This window comes from Cydia strobilella, chromosome 2 (genome assembly GCF_947568885.1).
Source record: "Cydia strobilella chromosome 2, ilCydStro3.1, whole genome shotgun sequence".
NCBI lineage: Eukaryota > Metazoa > Arthropoda > Insecta > Lepidoptera > Tortricidae > Cydia > Cydia strobilella.
The window spans coordinates 17,009,177-17,028,234 of NC_086042.1; the positions used below are offsets into that span (position 1 = coordinate 17,009,177).

Here is a 19,058-nt window from a genome sequence, read left to right on the forward strand (position 1 = left end):
CTTTTTCGAGTTATAGTCGTGAAGGGAATAGTTGGTTACTTCGTCTTGTGAGGTTAAATATTTCGAGTTATGGAGGTTTTGGACTATGAAGGAAAGGGAATGGCATTGGCATTTTATTTCGCGTTAACGAGGAATTCGCCTTATCGAGGTTCCACTGTAATTTCATGGAAGTTTTTGATTTTCGTAAAACAATTATACAAAAAAATGTATTAAAAAAAAAGTTAATTATAGTCATGTTAGCAGGTATATAAAAAATGATGATTTAAAAATAAAAGTTGTCGATTTAGTTAGCCACAAGTATAAACATATTTTATATACCTAACAAAGGCAATCTTATATCATGTTGATTTTGCAAAAAGACATATACCTACATGTTTTTTTTATATTTACCTATTTATAATTATGAAATAAAACTATGAAAACGGATTATATCGCGTATATTGAATTTATAATACATCCCGACGTTTCGAACTCTTTACAGCGGGATGTATTATAAATTCAATATACGCGATATAATCCGTTTTCATAGTTTTATTTCATGAGTAACTATCGCGGTAACCGAAGACAATACTATTTATAATTACCTAATAATTATGGTCTAAAGAATAAAAATAATTTACATACAAAATTAGTTATGATTTCTTACCTTATTGTTATTCCCAACATCTCCAGAGGCCCAACGGGTCTTCTAAATATGTGTTTCTTCTTTATTAGAGGCGATATTTTGCTTAAAAGTTCTTCAAAACACGACACATACATTCGAAAATTGTTATGAAATTTATTTTCAGTCATCTTCAATGCCTCGTATTTTCTTTTGAAATGATATCCATCATCATTCATGACATGAAGACATGGGTTTACCCAAAATTTTCTTTTCAATTGCTTCTTATTTCTGCGCCTTCTTAATAACAGCCAAACACTGGTAGTCGAATTCTTTACTACTTATGCAGCGCGGCGCCGCATGCGGTCGCACCGCCTAATTTTTGCGTTGCGGCGGGCGGCACCGCGCGCGGCGACGCGCAACGCGTTGCGACACCGCGCGCGGTGACGCACGACGCACCGCAAGATTTTGCGTTGCGGCGGGCGACGCCGCGCACCGTTTTGCGGTACCGCGCGCGGCGTCGCACGACGCACCGCCAGATTTTGCGTTGCGGCGAGCGGCGCCGCAGATTTCTGCGTTGCGGCGGCGGCACCGCAAAACGCGCCGCGTTGCGTCGGCGACGTCGCAACGCGTACATGTGGCCAGGCCCTAAGAGCTACAAATTCAAATATATGTAAACTTTACGAGTATTTAACATATATTAACATTGGCAGGGTATTAAATAGTTCATGGACTTTTTACCTGTCGATTATGTCGTTGTATGAGTATTTAAAGAAACCGTAACAATTCTGAACCATTTTCGGCTCCTATAGACTTACTTTGTCAGAATATAATGGACTATATTTAACAAAGAAATAATGTATCGTGGGATTACTTCGCACCAACTCGTGTGAAGTAAAAATCGTTCGTTTGTAAATTAATAATGAAGGCTTGTTAGCATTAATGATAGGAAGAACCAGTTTTTGATGTTTAGTGTAAGGTAAACGTCCTATTCAGTGTTCGACATGCTAATACCCATTATTAGATGCCACCCTCCTCAGCTGTCATCTTTATATGACATGTGTTGGGAGAGAGACGAGCACTCGGACGAGCGAGTAACGAGCAAAATTTATTTCATGAAAAAAAAAAATTGAAACATGAAACGGTATTTCAAATTAATCTAATCGGGTTTTTGAAGACTCCACGACTAGGTGCACGTCGTTTGATTAGCATATTCGATTTTTTTATGTTAACGATCATTTACGTTTAGACTACTTATAGGAAACATATCGTTATGCGAAAAAGTTATATCCAACATTGCGTACCTTTAACAAAGTTGTGTATTCTGCCAAGTAGGGGCTGGGTTTCAAGGGGAATATACAATGTTACTACGTGACGGTGATAGCTCAAGTCATATATAAAGGAATAATAAGACGCGTAAATTAGTGCAAAATATTGTAGCTGAAAAGTTGACATCTCAAGTACGCGTTTTGGTAACTAGATTGTCAAAATTTAGCGCTTGACCACCTAGTAACTGTATAATCAAGGAATTTAATTTCCGTACCATTTCTTACCTTGTCACAGTGACAATCAATATGAAAGTCGGTAATAGGGACCTCTTACTATTGTCACTGTGACAAGGTACGAAATGGTACTGAAATTAAAATATTAGACCTTACGGGGTCATACAGTGCGATCTACTTCAGGTGTTAAATCGTCCTTGGTCTACGCTCAAGTGTTGGCTGCAGGCGCACTTCAGTCCGGAGATAACTACTTGTCTCGTTCGTCTTCGAAGATCTTCACCATTGCACCCTGTAATGAAAAATAAGGGTATATTTAATATTCTTAATTATTGAAGAGGGTCGATATATGTATTGTTAATCCCATATAAATATATAATAATTGTTTGTATACAAAAAGGGACGGACAATTTCGTAGGTGACGTAGGTTTCGTAACAGAACTACATCAAACCGCAGCGTGGTTCAGCTAGTCATTGTTAAATAAGATATTAAGTACAGGTATAATATATTGTAGTTAAATAAATAATTATAATGGGGAGGGGACATACATAATTAGGAAATTACCGTAAGGCTAGGTTCACACGGCAACGTCCTGCACGTTGATCCTGATGGATCCACGCTTCATCGTACTTTTTTATATTGGTATCAATGGCGATAACGGTTTCTCCGCCGACAAAACAGAAGATTTTGGGTTCATCCCATAAATAAAAACTCATGCGTAATAAAACATTCCAAAATTTATATGCTAAACTTAGGAACGATGAAACAAAGTTTTTCAATTTACTTTCGGATGCCTATTGAAAGTTTTGTTCCACTAAACTAAGATTCGTCAACCATTTTAAAATAACCACGAAATTACAAACAAAATACGTGAGATCCCTACAATAGACGCTCGAGTACTATAGACACTCGCTTGTTCGATTGCTATTCGATAATAAACGTATATCATCATGCCGTGTGAATGAAACAGAACTATACTGCTCGCCACTGCAAGTTCAAACCCAATAGGTACGTTAAAGTTCATTCGATTTGCTTGACAAGTCCGGTGAGTATCCGTTTAAAAACGTATAAACAATGTACGTTTTTTTGCAGTACAAACGCCGTGTGAATGGTTCTATGCACAAAGTATGTGCCACTATTTATCCGTTAAGACGTACCTATAGTGCAAAAAATCGAGCAGGACAATGCAGTGTAAACGAAGCCTAAGTGGAAGATTTTATAGTTCTTGTACATAATTTGTACAGAATTATGTTCTCTCATTCCAGCATTGGTAATTTATTAATATATTAAAGGAAAAAATGGAAAAAGTTACGCTTTCGGCAGGACTTCCCGCAACCTCTGCAATCCGTGCGTTGCTCTTAACCAATTGAGCTATACGGAAGCCTACCAGAACCCCGCAAATCTTTCCATTCCTTCCCTTACCATCACGCCTTTGGGGTGGCGTAAAGCACCCCAAGCACAAGCATAAGGGAAGGAATGAAAAGATTTGCGAGGTTCTGGAAGGCTTCCGTAGCTCAATTGGTTAAGTAAGAGCAACGCACGGATTGCGGAGGTTGCAGGTTCAAGTCCTGCAGGGAGCGTAACTTTTTCAATTTTTTCCTTTAATATTAAGTTTGGAGTATCGCTCGCAGACGTATTTGCTTGTTAAAAAATTGGTTTAATTTATTATATACACTACGTGTTGTATTATATTTCGACTTAATATCAAAGTTTTACTACTTATGCAACTTAATAAATGTTTAAAAATAATCTTTTGGTCCCATCGCGGCTTGCGCAAGCGTTCGAAAACGGGCGTTTCGCCGCGCGCGTCGCTCGGTTCAACGACCCATTTCGAACATGCCTTATTTTAAATTGACAGATGGTATCTCTTGATTTATTTTCCGTCGGGAAAAAACTTGCGCAATACTACATTAGGTTGTTAGGTACTTGTATTTTAGTGTCTAGTTTGCAATGTTAACGCAAGACACATTTATAACCCCCTGATACATAATTAGCGCATCACTTGTTGTGTTTCCACAAATCACCATGAACGTACATATGACGTACAACTACTTTAATTTTCCTCTTTTTAATTGATTGGTTCAGTAAATATAGTAAATCCGTCACTGTGTTGGGTCATACTCATGAGTACCTAAATGCTGAAATCTGATGAGTATTATCATTTAATTTAGTTTCAAATATACTTAAGTATCTCTAACAGTTTATTTTCCCTAAAAGAGTTTCTCTTGCCCCATAGTTTCTCTTACCCCACCTGACCTTAACTTAGAAGGGTTATTCCCACTAGTTACCACCAAGTTGCTATCAGTGGTAACTATTGGGAATTTTATCCACCTTTTACCAACTCAATTTGGTGGTAACCACTGGGATTTTTTTTTCCAGTAGTTACTAGGAAAGAAAAAATCCCACCTTTTACCAGTGGTAACTACTATTATACTGCCTGTATTTATACTGTTTTTATTCAATACTAATAAAAACAGTATAAATACAGGCTGTTTTTTATAGTTACCTGTAATAATTTACGGAGTGAATATGTAGGTCATACTGTACAACTTTTACTATGGAAACAATACCGAAACAGCGAAAAAAAGAGAGAGATATTTGTATGGGAGGGCCCATACAAATATCAACATTAGACCAGCCAAAATGCCAACACAGCCAATTTTTTTAAATACATTTTGCTTTAATAAATTATTATTATATATTATTAATTATTATTGATTAGTGTTTTATTTCAGTAAAATGCCTTGAAATTTATCAAAAATACTAAAATAAAAACTGTGTAATTAATAAAATCACTAAAAATAATCTAAAATATCTAAATTGATGATTAAATTGATCTTTATATATATTTTAGCTTTTGCACTTGTACCGGTTCAACTGTTTTATTATTTTTGATCACTTTTAAGGCAGTTTACTGAAACAATAATCGACTTGTAATTATTTATTAAAGCACTCTATATTTATACTACACTATTTATACTGTTTTTATTAGTATTGAAATCTAATAAAATTTTGGTGATTTGGGAAAAAAAAAATCCCACCTTTTAACAGTGGTAACTACTGGAAAAAAAATCCCAGTAGTCACCACCAAACCGAGTTAGTGACAGTTACTGGGAATTATTTTTCCCAGTAGTTACCAGTGGTAAAAGGTGGGAAAAAAATTCCCAGTAGTTACCACTGGTAACAACTTGGTGGTAACTAGTGGGAATAACCCACTTAAAACATATATTACGATGTGGTAACATATACGTACAACATAAATAAATCGTAGTAACATCTTTTAATTACCTAGTATGCATAAGTCATTCGAAATCGGCTTGTTCAAAACAAACAATGACTTTTTTTGAATGGAACATTTAATTTAAGCTCCAAGTAAGTCATAGTCATTGTTTATGTGATATTGTGAGAACCACTTCTTATTGTAAAGGTCCATAATAAATTTGATTTACTACGGTTTCTTTACTTATACAGCTAGAAAGATAGTTTAAAACGATAAACGTCGACGAAAACAAAAATAGTTTTAAATTTATAACAAACTATTTTAAATTGCTAATGACTAGCTTGTGCCCGCGACTTTGTCTACGTAGAATGATGATTTCCGTGATAAAAACTATTCTATGTCCTTTCCCGAGATTGAAACTATCTCCATACCAAAATTCATCTAATTTGGTTCAACGGTTTACGGGTTAAGAGGTAAAAGACAGACAGATAGATAGACACAGTTACTTACGCATTTATAACAGGGATAAAACAAAATGTAATGATACCTATACCTATATAGTAACGGCACCAATCATGAAACCTTTAAGAGAAATTTGGAGTCGTTCTTTGGCTCTGTTTATGGTAATGGCGTTAGATACTTATTTTACAGGAAGGATTTTTTACCTAGGGAGTTATAGCAGAATATTTTATTTGATTAATGTAATAGCCGTTTAAAATATTTTTACACAATTTTCAATCGTGGCTGAATGCCGGATGTACAATATGTAGACTAGGTAGGCGTGTCTTCAAAACAGTGTAAATTATCATATTTGACTCAATTAAGTTCAATTTATTTACCCAAAGACATAGTTTTGTTCATGGGAAAGCATATAAACATGATGTTGAAACTATGTCATAATTTAAGTAACAAAATAGAACGGTCAGAAATAAATAATTTGCGAGTATTTAGTAGGTAGGTAATTGGTTAGAATTGAGACTTGTCTAGCGTATTTTGTGTTCCGTATTATATTATACCTAGTTAAATTATAAATGGCTTTAAGTTTTGAGTTAAGAGTAAATTATTTTAATTAACGTGTGGACATGATAGCTTTATGGGAGTTTAAAAATCGTTTTAATTGAGTTAAGGCGAATTGGTACAACATATATTTCTTTTGTATGGAAATGGCGTAAAATTTTGCAATACTTATTTAATTTATCAATAAAATTGTTTACCAATTTGCCGCAGTTACAGTCCACATTAATTAAGTGCAGGGTTTTTGGTAACTTCAACCTATAGGCTTGCCGAACTGGTAAATGCGCAAAAAAATTAAACAAAAGCAATTAAAATATAATTTATTTTGGTTTTAATTTTCTCTGGCAAAAATATAATATAAAACCAGCGCCGTCTAACACCCAGTAGCCACAGCTATCCCTGGTTCACTGTACGCTATTAACACTGCCGAGCGGAACGAACACACCGAGGTACAGTTAATACGGTGCCGGAGTAATTCCCCAAATAAATGCAAATCTAATTAGCCATTAAACGACTGGATTGTTTGTTGTCTCGCACGTTTGACGATTCGGTTGTCTGCACAGATTTGCATTTTATTTTAAATTGCGTGACTGTGATTGTCAATACGAAATGAAACGTTTCTAGCGCGCTTAACTCTTCCTAGTAATTTCACTGTCACTGCTACTCATAATTACTTTTTGACCAGCTCATACAAATATCACGGCTTACAAAAACCTAATCGTTTTACCTTATTTAACTCATTGCAAATAGAAAAAGTTATAGACTATGTTCATGACCGTTTGCTTGATGTACCTACCTACATACAACTTTTATATACATATACGTATGTAATTATTCTATAAATAGGTATCATAATGTCGCTAGGAAGTACATCCTATGTAGTTTCTAGATGTTTTTATGTCTTCGTGTCAAATTATTCAAATAACTTGGTCTGCAGTTTAATTTGAATAATAAAGTTATTTTAATGATTAATTAGTTAAAACTGTTCTCCTGCAATGCGGTTATACCTACCTTATTGCTGATTTATACAGTTTGGCTTCATTTGTAGACAATATTGTTTCTGTTTGACGAGAATTATTTCTAGTAGGAATGCTACATGGAGGGAAATCTGACACAAGTGCGAGGAAACGAAATTAAAGGTAATCGACTCATACAAACAAGTCTCTTATTTATGGTCTGTCTGGCAGAAAAAAAAAGTTACTAAAATATTACTTGCTTTCTTATATAATATTTATATTATGTACATATGAATATGGTTTTCTTCTTATGTTCCTATTTTATTAACATTTTAAAACGACAGATAGGATTTAGTTCCTAAACTACGTTCACTTAGAAAACTTTGAGACAAATAGCCCATATTGGCCATAACATGGTAGGTACTCGTAGTAACGTCATACCTGTCACTAACGAGTCTAACAGTTCCCACAAAATAATCATATATATACCTACCCATAAGTTGGATTGACTCGAAATACGATTGTAACTAAAAAAACTTGGAATTATATATTTTTGCCATAAACCTAAAACAAATCAGCCGGTCATATCTCATGAATAAGGTAAAAAAGAAGCATAAAAACGATCAGTGGCAAAGCTATTACATTATTCAAACTTTATTTATAGGAGATAGGACGTTGGTCTAAGATCTAGCACAGCTGTGACCGGTTGCCTCACTTCATAACATGAAACTAGCTAACAACTGAAAAATATTACTTTTTTGCTATCCTTATCTTTTTTGAATCTGCATTACGCTTATTAAATTTCTTTTAACCAAAAATGAATTGTGTGTAGCTTATATTCGTATGATTTGTCGTTAACTTATAGAGAGTTTTAATGACGATATGAATACTTACGCTTAATGGAAGTCGTGTTTTCTAATGAATATAGAAAGTAAGATATTTTGTAGGTACATATTTCTGATAATTTAAAGATTACTGAAATGGGACATGAAAAAAGCACGTCAACTCTAATAGTAGTCGTTTTTTCAGAACATTACTATTGTATTGTATTGTATTGTCACTTTATTATTGTATTTCATACACATTTGAATGATATTGCTGAACTAGTATCTGTGCCTAAGTCTAAACTCGATTCACAAGACTAATAAAATGTCGAATAGACTGGCATCTCAATTTCACTACGTTTAGCGGTTGGCGACCAACCCATAACTTTACACGATCAAATATACTGTCGTTTACAAATTATACTCGAGCTCATTTTACACATGGTATAACATTATACCATTTACATACAGCAGGTTTCAGGTGAAGGTTCAAGGCACGGTCCACATTTAAGTTAGGGTTTTCTAGTCAATTAGGAACCCTTATATTTTCGCTACGCCCGTCTGTTTGTAATTATACCTAAGTTTAGTAAATTCAGCTATGTATAAAGTTTAAGATTAACAAAAATTAGAGTACTAACTAGATACAAAGTAAAGATAATATAGATACGGTTGTGCACAGTAGCCAATATAAACAGCCTGATTGATAGTGCGGAGATCGAAATAGATTTCAAAGAAGTACGCTATCTATGTTCTCCATCTATGTGCTTTTATATAGCGAGCAAAAACGGCCGTGCTAAGCTACTAGTTTTTGCTTGAGCTCACTTACATTGCGCCCTTAAGGATATTGTAGGAATAAATAGTGGAGAGAGCAACAATGAATGCAAGCCTTAATGTTATCAAGTTTTTACATTCTCGATACCTATTTAGGTAGGTAGAGTATATTTAAAGTTACATCAATGTTTCAAAGCACTTAAGATCACGAATTTTGTGTGTGTATTGTGTATTCGAAATTGTAAGACAAAATGACATAATGATTGTAATCACAAAAAATACATATCGATATATGTGACCGGGATTTGAGCCCTGGATCGAGGTTTGTAAGCAGTCACTACTTTACCAACTATGCTAAAGTGTTTCGGGCTTAGATAAAGTGGCTTTTGCTGTGTACCATACCTATATTCCTGTTTCGACATTACATAACCAAAGATAAGTAAATAAAATATAGCGTCAGATAGTGGCGTGCAACAATTTCGCATTTGCTGCTTTCTATTACGCGATAAGTTAATTGTGGCGAAATGTCCCTAATGGCTGGGCGGGGCTCCCAGGGTGCGCTAACTTTCCAGTGAAGCATAATGTGAAATGAAACCAAAGCATAATTTACTAAGTTACTAGTTATCAGGTGAATCATAGTAATATTCACCATACCATACATACATAAAGAAAACTATTAAGTGAAAAAAACTTTCCTTATTCAGATTCAGAACTTTACACAACACACTTTGGATTTCGCTCACTAGTGTTTCAGTCTACTGGCATAATTACATTCTTAGATACATTTTTAATACCGACGTCCTCGTCTCTGTACAAGTTGTGGACTGACTATACTGCCTGATGTATAACGTATAAGTTTCTAATCAATGGTAGCGCATAGCCATTTAAAATATTATGCTGTTCAGTAACATCTTCCGCATTTTCAGACCAAGTATTATCGAAATTAAATGTCAATTTCATTGCAGTATTAAAAAATATACTACTTGTATTTAATATTAAAATGTATGAAATAAACACAAATATTTGTTAATAAATCAATATAAAAGTCGATGAATGTTTAAAATATTATCAATACATTACATTCAATCATTCAGTTTCACCCTTTTTAAGGCGTGTATACATTAAGGCCGTTTTAGAGACATCCCAATTTAAGATCGGATTGACTATGGTTTTAGAATTTTTTTTCCAGTCAAAATGTAAATGGCGCAAATTACAAACCCTAATTCTCTTAACTCTTAACCGTCAAAATATTTTCTTGTGTTTGACTTTCTTCATAGTCGAAATGAAAAGTAGAGTGTTTAACTCGGTTATGGTTCACTTTCCACCTTTGGTAAATAATCTACTAATTCATATCACCTATTCGGAAACGGGACTTTTTCTTCCCTGCTAGGAGGGATCAAAGTTGCCCTTTTCTGTTCTAGGACACTCTTTTCATATTTTTTGTTAACTTTTTTATTACTAAAATAATATTTTTAAACAATAAATAATAATAAAACTCATAGGCGATGTAAAAAGCAGTATGTGTCACATGGTAGCAAAATTATTTCTGACTTGGGCGTTAACACTTGAATCCCTCACTACGCTCAGGATTCTACTTTAGAATATTATAGAATCCATCGCTTCGTTCAGGATTCAATGTACAGTAAACCCTCGCCGTAAATATGTAATTTTGCTCCCTTGTGACACAATCTACTATTTCAGTGTAAGACGTAGAACAGTAGCATTGGTAAAACTACGCAGAACAGTACGAGTACTTATTCTGCGATATGAAGTAATTGTGGCATACTCGTAAATGTCCCTAATGGCGGCGCTCCCCGGCGGCCGCGCCTGCTTTTACACCATCAGATTGCGAGCTTGATATTAAATTAATTTAGCAACGCGACTTTGCTGTACATGTAAACAACATGTTTTTCATGCACACGAAATTTGACTACGGATTAAATAAAATTTATACGGATTAAACAATGAACTAAGGTAGATAAATACTGTTTAAGCTGGCCATACACGCTAGGGTACGCCTGCAGTTAAAATGTACAGGTAAACCCTAGCTGGATGGAGCACACACACGGCAGCGGTAAACCTGCACAAATTCTCAGTTGAGTATTAGCCATGGCACCGTCGTCACCGTCAGCTGTGCTTAACAAACATTTTTTGATAAAGTTGATATTCTCGCAAATAAAAACTGAATATACTAATATGTTACACAGTACACGCTATGATACCATTGCACAGTATGTGATACAAAATATTGCAGTATGGAATCTGTCAAAATAACAATATAAAAAAACAAAAACAAAATAAAAACAAATCCTATATGAGCAAAGAGTTACATCTCTAAATGTACAAAACAACTACAAATGTACACCGAAATACAAGTTAAAGTATGTTATTATTACCAGACATGCTAAGTCTCCGATTGAAAGTAAGTTCTAAGGAAAAAATCATGGCCAATTACGTCTTTTACTTTGCAAATTTGCCTTAATTGTGTTTTTGGTTTCCTTGTATTCGATATGAAAAGTACATTGTTTAGGTCGGGTGAAAGGCACCAAGCCAAATTTCATCCCGTCGTTAACAATCTTCTATACTAATAGCTCCAGTTTAGCCTACTGTGACGGTATGGTAACTACGGAACCCTACACTGAGCATGGCTCGCATGCTACTTAACAGTACTGTTAGCCCCCTCAGGTCCCAAAAAGCTAAGCAGGTAGTATCACTCCTCAGGCTTCGTTCCGGGCACATTCCGTCAAACAAATTACAAATTCAAGCACCTTATTAAATTAGCTGTATCACCAAACTGCCCCGAATGCAATGTGTCCGCAACGAGGCGCTGAGGAGCGACATGACATTTATCAAAACTACTAACATAGTTAGCTGCAACATCATCCTGCAACATCGTCCTGGCATCGCCACTATCAGACGAGGCCAGGATGATTTGCAAGCTATACTTTAAAAAAAATGTAGTGGTGTAGGTAATATTGCGTACATTATTACTATAGATCTCAGTACGGGGGTGACATCGTCACTGAGTGACGAAACCCCATCTTTAAAAACAAAATCAAAAATTGATATTTAAAAAAAAAACATGCTCATGGCCGGTTTTTTTTATTTATTGATATCGTGGTATTCTGCACTTTTAATACCTACGCCAGAGGCAGGGCTCTGATTTATAAAATTCAATTCACTCAACTAGCGTACATATGGAATATATACGCTAGTTGAGAGATATATATGGAATATATACGCTTACGAGACGAAGCTAACAGTACCAAGTTATGTTCCGGGAATGAAATGTTGCCCGATATGTTTATTCAAAATGGAATTCGAAGTTCTACATGGTGATCTGGTGATACCTAATAATCCTTAATCTAAATGCTTTGCAATGAGATACCAACACGTAACACATATTTTTCTTTTTCTGCTATTCCCTTACCAAATAAAGTCCCTTAGCAAACCACAAGTAATAATTATCATGTAGTATCCCCTCCGTGTGACTGTCCTGTAATGTAAATAATACAACCTAAAAAAATAACAAGCTCCTACATTAATTTAAACACCAAAGTAGTCGCGTTAAAGTATCCAGCGGTTTAAAAACTAACGGTTCACGTACCGGTGCATGTTTTATGCCTCATAAATATTTGCCGAGGAGACTCTTCAGTTTTAACAACTTTTAAATTAAAATATTGCCTATCTTGTTAGAGCGACGTCATTTACCAAAATTTTTCAAGATTTTAATAGACTCGGCGCTTACTTTCTAGTCTTTTAATTCCCGAGTCGAGTCCTCTATTGAGTCTTGTGAGTCGCAAAAGATACCATCAACTATTTTGTAGATTTTATGCAAATAAAAAATAAAGAAAATGGCTCTATTGTATGATTTGTACACCTAATAACCCATGAATTTTACTTGAAGGCAATGTTCTCTCACTTTCTACAAAAGACTCGGGCCTGTATCAAGTTGAAAAAAACTAGTTTCGACATAATTATAAGAGTATGAAAAACTGAGTCGAGTCTTAAAGCAGAGCACTCAAAGAACAAAACACATACCCAGAACTTAGTTACCGTCGGTGATGTTATTATCGATGAAAACTATCCTCTTATACACATGTAGCTGACCTTCCCTTTTCTTAATGTTGTGAAATACTTACTCACTATGTTAAATGTTAAATATTGTCCTTTTAAAATTAACGATTATTACCTTTAATTTACCCAAACAGTTAACAAGTGTCACATGACATTTATCGAATGCCTAGGTACGAAAAAAGACAGAAATACTCTTAACAATGTCTATAGTTTAATTAAATTTAGGTACATACATGCACCTGTAACATTGTTTATTATCACTTATTTTCTTTCAGCACACTTTCTGGGTGATCTGGGTAATTCTTACGTAATCATATAAACATTAAAAATCAAGGGCAATCCATATAATTATAACAAAACTGTCCGTCAATCTGTCTATTATTTAAACTTTGTACGTTTTGGGTATTACGGGCATGGACATGAGATATTTGTTTTTCAAGTCTACCCCCTGGGGAAATTATACTGATTTCATTTTATAGGAATTATCTTCTCATTCGTAGGTGTTCGTAATATATTGGCGTGAGAGAGGGTATTTTTGATAAGTATGTCATACATTATGTTTTATTGTCGCACCAAATATGTATTCTGTACATACATGGGCAATTTTGACACCTCCTTATAGGCCAGCTTAAAACTAAACCTGTTGGTACTGTCGGCCAGGAAATACCGTGACATTTAACGGTACCTTGATCTCAGGCATTGTGTTACGTCTGCATTCGTCATGCGATCCGATTGTGCGTAAAATTACTTCTAAGGCCTTAAATAAGACCATATCACATATTTAGCTTATAGAGAAGGTAAGGTAAGTAAGCCATTATGTGATTTACGTAAGGATTCCCAATGAATTATATAAACATATATATAGTGAATATTACTATTAAACTTACTCCTTCCACTGAGACAAGGTCTGAAAAAAATATAAGTTAGTAACATACTTCTATTAAGATAATTATGTCTCGTCACCGACGTGCCCGCTTTTAGACCCGTCAATATCGATGTTTAATTTAACTGTGATAAGTAAAGGCATAGCTAGACCATAGAGTAACTTATACTAGAGCGGTGGTACTGTCATAGTAAATTTTGTAACCCCAGTAAATTCACTGCCATCTGTCGACACACTTTAAAACTAAACATGAAGATTTATAAAAATACGATAAAATGTATTTAAATATGGATAAACGATTTTTTTATTTGCATTAATTATTTTTATATGATTTTGACCCATGTTCTTTCACTGATATGCGATAAAATTATAAATAACAAACGAAACCGTCAACGCCCTCTGTACGAGAGTAGGCCAAAACTAGTGGCGCCATCTGATCGAGAATCAAATTTTCATGATTTTCGAGGCACGTTTTTTCCTTAGACTGTATCCATCTATTACGGAGTTATATCTATCTTTGGCTAGACAAAGCATCCTTAGCTGGATCGCAATACCTAGGTAATATTAGTATGTATATTTAAATTCAGTAAATGGCAAGCATCGGTTAAATGTCGCGCAAATGCCAGCGCTTTCGCGATGCACCTTGCGCAGGAGTCGATTGAGAGATTATTGGTGTTCGCAGTAGTACGCGGATAATTTGTATGTATCTGTTTGTGGCTTCGCTTGCCAGACTAAACAATAGTCTATGTAGCTAGCTAGTCTATTTTATACTCTATTTTGCTAAGTAAATCATGAAATCAGTGATGAATCACCGGAAAATCAATCTTCAAAGGGGAGTCCGGGAGACTTAGCCAGTCTCAAAAAGGGTCAAAATCAAAATATTTCTCTTATAAGAACTTCAATATCACCCAATCATGCCTATTCGGGCATGATACCTGCATGGATACCAAAAAATACATATTTTGGGACTTTTTTAAGTTTTAAGAAAAATCTTTACAGTTTCTAGATAAGCTTTTTAGTTTTGGAAATACTTAGTCCCTTTGTAAGTTGTAAAATGTGTGTCACCTCATCTGCTTTTATACGAGTCATCTTAAATTCAACATAATTAATCCTTTTTAATATCAAGAGTTTAATCGATACCCTTTCCGAAAATGTTTTTGAGCATGATTAACACTCAATAAACGGACCCAGCTTTACGTGTGTTGAGACACGCATTAGTCCGTTTTTTTATAATACTAAATACTTGAATATTGTAGTTTATAGTACCTTTAATTCTAAGTTTTGAGGTATTTAACTATTTATACATGTGTTAAGTCTACCTACTACCGAGCCACAACGCACAATATGTAATTATACCGCTTTTCTACAGTAGTTGGGTAAACAGTGTAGAAACAGTGTTTTCAAAACTAAAGATTGGCAAACCAAGTTTTTCCTGCCCTAGTCAGAACATTTATTTCCAAGAATTAAGTTGTACAAACCTCTCATTCAACTATCATATAAGTAATTTATTATCTACCCCCTATTTTCATTTAATAGCTACCTAGTACCTACTGCAAATGGCCAACCCAGACACGCCCTGGCTACCTAATCCTGAATTAAAGCCTATACATATGTATTGGACAGTAAGCTTTAAGTTATGCCTCTACGTTTAATGGTTTCCTAGGGCTCCTAGCCCTTGGTAATTGGACGCACTTTCGATTTGAATTATCGACATGAATCCAATAATTACGACTGTTATATAACTTAGCTCTGATTACAAAGAGGTAAAGTCACGCCAAACGTTAAACTGAGTAATAAAGCTACAAATCTTACTGAGTTGCCGGTTGCCGCATTGTATGAGTTTGTAAAGTGTTTAGATTAGGTAGGTGTAGCTGTAGGTAATCAATTAATAAAGTGGATATAAGCTATAATCCAAAATTTTGTAACTATATAGTTATGTTATAATGCATAAGTGATATTGATGAACAATTATAATAATATATTTTTTTAATGAAATTATGTGCCGCTATTGATTAGGAAAATAATAGCGGTATTCCGAATGTCCTCTTGAACGATGTCTTTAAGATTTGCTTAAAATATAACTTAGACATCCAATGGACATCTAACGGATATCGCAAAACGTCATAATAATTGTAACGTGAATGACAATTGGTTTCTCGAATCGAACTGCAAAAGATAACTAGTTCAGAACTAAATTATAACGTATCTATTAGATCTCGTATTGTTCTCGTATCTAGTAATTATCACGTTGTTCGAATTGACCAGTGTATCAAAATAACTGAAGTACTTAGGTAAGTAAGCATGTAACGGCATAAGATACGTTTAATGTGTTCGTTACGTTCAACATATAGGGATTAAAAAACGTGTTTGTAAAATTGATATGTTGAATATTTACCATTTTCTCTGACTTTGTAATAAATATTTGTATACTAGTTTACATGTAGATGTATAATAAATTACGAGTATAACTTATTCTTTTACGTGGTCCCGCTCCGCTTACGTCCCAGCCACATCCTTATCTGCGAATCGGTCAGTGGCATTTATAGTGATCATGATCTCAAATGAATAGTGTTTGGACACGCAATTATTCGTATGCGTGCGTTATGTGCGCGTGCGCTCTTATAGGTGCCGACGTGCGTGCTGACACTTGTTTTATTTTAGCGCAGTAGGTACTTGTTTTATTTTAGTACAATCGATGTTTAACCTTGTTTAGCAAATGATCATGCTTAGTCGCGCCTATAGGTTTATTGTTTCTAGATAGTCGTTTTTTTCTGTTGTTACACTGCGCTTAAAGGAAATAAAAATAAAATACCGAAGTACATAATATTTTTCTGGTAATGTTAATTTCGTTAAGAGTCCCCGGCAAGCTCGGCCGAATTTTACCGTCCCATACAAACGGAGTTTCGTTCTCATTTAAAAACTACGTGTTGGATTGTAATGAAACTTTTTGTTACCTTAGCAAATCATAACAATGGAATGGTGAAAACAACCACCAAATATTTATTATTATATATTATATTTTTAATGGCTTAATTATTCGGGCAACTAAAATACTAAACAGGAACTTTCATTGGGCATATAATAATATAATTTGGCCGTGTATTAATATTTTATAGCCTAAAAATTTATATTAGCTCCAAATATAAGCATCATATTATTAATAAAAACTGGCAGCAAATTCAAGCCACCAAAATTATGAATAGGGAGCTTGAAATGATAGTTTGGCGACTAAATAATAAATTGCCTGGGACAATTTAGCCTCCACTGCCGTTTTGAAAGGTTTAATTGACACGTCGTCGGGAAGAGACCGTGCAAGGCTCCTAGCTGTGTCCAGGCCAGAGTCGGGACAATGGCTGCACGCCTATCCTTCACCCAACACCGGCACATTTATCGACCCAACTACTCTTAGAATTGCCATCGGTCTCCGGGTCGGGGCTGATGTATGTGTGGACCACAGCTGCGCCTCTTGTGGAGCCTCCGTTGATCGCCTCGGCCATCACGGACTAGCCTGCTCCTCGGGCGCCGGCCGCCTATCCCGTCATGCCGCGCTCAACGACATCCTGAGGAGAGCGCTCGTCAGCGCCAACGTCCCTGCGGCTCTGGAGCCCCAGACAGGGACCGGACAACCCTTTCCGCGATAAAACCCTTTCAATGGGCGACACTTAAACACGGCTAACACATTGAAAGACTTTCCCTTTTGAACTGCAAGCCCATTCATACCCTTACCTTTGACTAACCCTTACCGAAAAGCTAACCAAAAATAAGGCTAGCTCTTAATAAGGGTTACCCTTATCTTTAAGCGCTTTTTATAAAGGTTTCCCTTTGCGTGAAAGAGACAGGATTAGTATATATCTACGGTAGTGTATGAAAAGGAAAGAAAATACGTGCCTAGTCAAAGAACGCCGCCATCGCCGCCGACGATCGCTCGGATTCGAAGTAATGTGTGCTTTATGAACAAGGTAGACGACTTAAATTAGCACGCTTATATGCTAAAAGGGAAGCCCTTTATAAGGCTAACCCTTATAAGCAATATGCAAGGTGTTGGTGAGCGGATGATAAGGGTTTTGTAAGGGTATTTGGGCTACCGATTACTCAAATGTGGTAGCTTTATATAAGGGTTTTTAAAACCAAAACAAAGGGTTTCGTCTGGCAAAGGGTATGGTGAGTTAAGCCTTATGCAATACCCTTATAAAACCCCGATAAGGGATAGCGGGCCGGTCCCTGGCCCCAGATCGCAAGGGATGACGGCAAGCGCCCCGACGGGATGTCGTTGATCCCCTGGCGGATGGGTCGCGCGCTGGTGTGGGACGCCACCTGCGCAGACACGTTGGCGGCGTCCTACATTTCAGCCACCAGCAAACAGGCCGGGGCGGCGGCTGACGTTCGAGAACGCTTCAAGGCGAATAAATATAGTTGTCTCGGCGCACACTACGAGTTTGTGGCTTTTGGCATCGAGACACTAGGCCCTTGGGGTAAGGGGGCACGGGGGCTCCACAAAGCGCTTAGCAAACGCCTGAGGGAGGCCACAGGTGACCCTCGCGCGGGCGGCTTTCTCGCGCAAAGATTGGCTATAGCAATCCAGCGCGGGAATGCCGCCTGCGTGATGGGCACCTTGCCTAGGGGGCAAAATTTAGAAGGGCCTTTTATGTAAGTATTTTTAAGTTTATTTTTACTTTAGTATTATTTAGTATTCTTATTTAGTTTGTAATTTGTTTATTGTTTAAGTATCTTTTAGTTTTTTTTTAATTCTTTCTGTAATTTAGTTTATTTATAAATTGGCATCTATTATTGTATAGCCTATGATTTTTAATATTGAGCGCATAATTTCAGATAGTATTTAAATTGAGGAAGCGGCAAAGTTTATGAATATTGGTGTATTTTTTAACCGACTTCAAGATTTCAAAGGAGGAGGTTCTCAATTCGTTTTTTTTTTTATGTTTGTTACTCCATAACTCCGTCATTTCTTGACCGATTTTGAAAATTCTCAAAAAGCAGTTCTGATGATGGGATCCATGAGGAATCGAAGGAACTCCTCAAATATCAAAGGCATACATATAGTGATTTTAGTATTTTCATCAACAAATCAAGCACTTACATTTAAAAAAGTAACATTTGATGAAGTGGAACTGCTGATGATGATCAGAAAGGAACTCTTCAATGACGCATAGATCACGTTTGGCGATTTGTCCTCTTCGTTATGTTTGTTAAGTTT

At 35.8% G+C, this 19,058-nt stretch overlaps 1 protein-coding gene across 2 annotated transcripts in view; it reads right to left on the minus strand.

Annotated features, from left to right (window-relative positions):
• Positions 1-1,262: 1,262 nt before the first annotated feature.
• The window catches only part of LOC134752371 (uncharacterized), a 134,250-nt gene continuing 116,454 nt past the window's right edge, over positions 1,263-19,058 (minus strand). For both annotated transcript variants that reach the window (XM_063688068.1, XM_063688078.1), the window contains one exon: positions 1,263-2,392. The gene's annotated coding sequence lies outside the window, so the exon portion shown is untranslated. The remainder of the gene's footprint in view (positions 2,393-19,058) is intronic.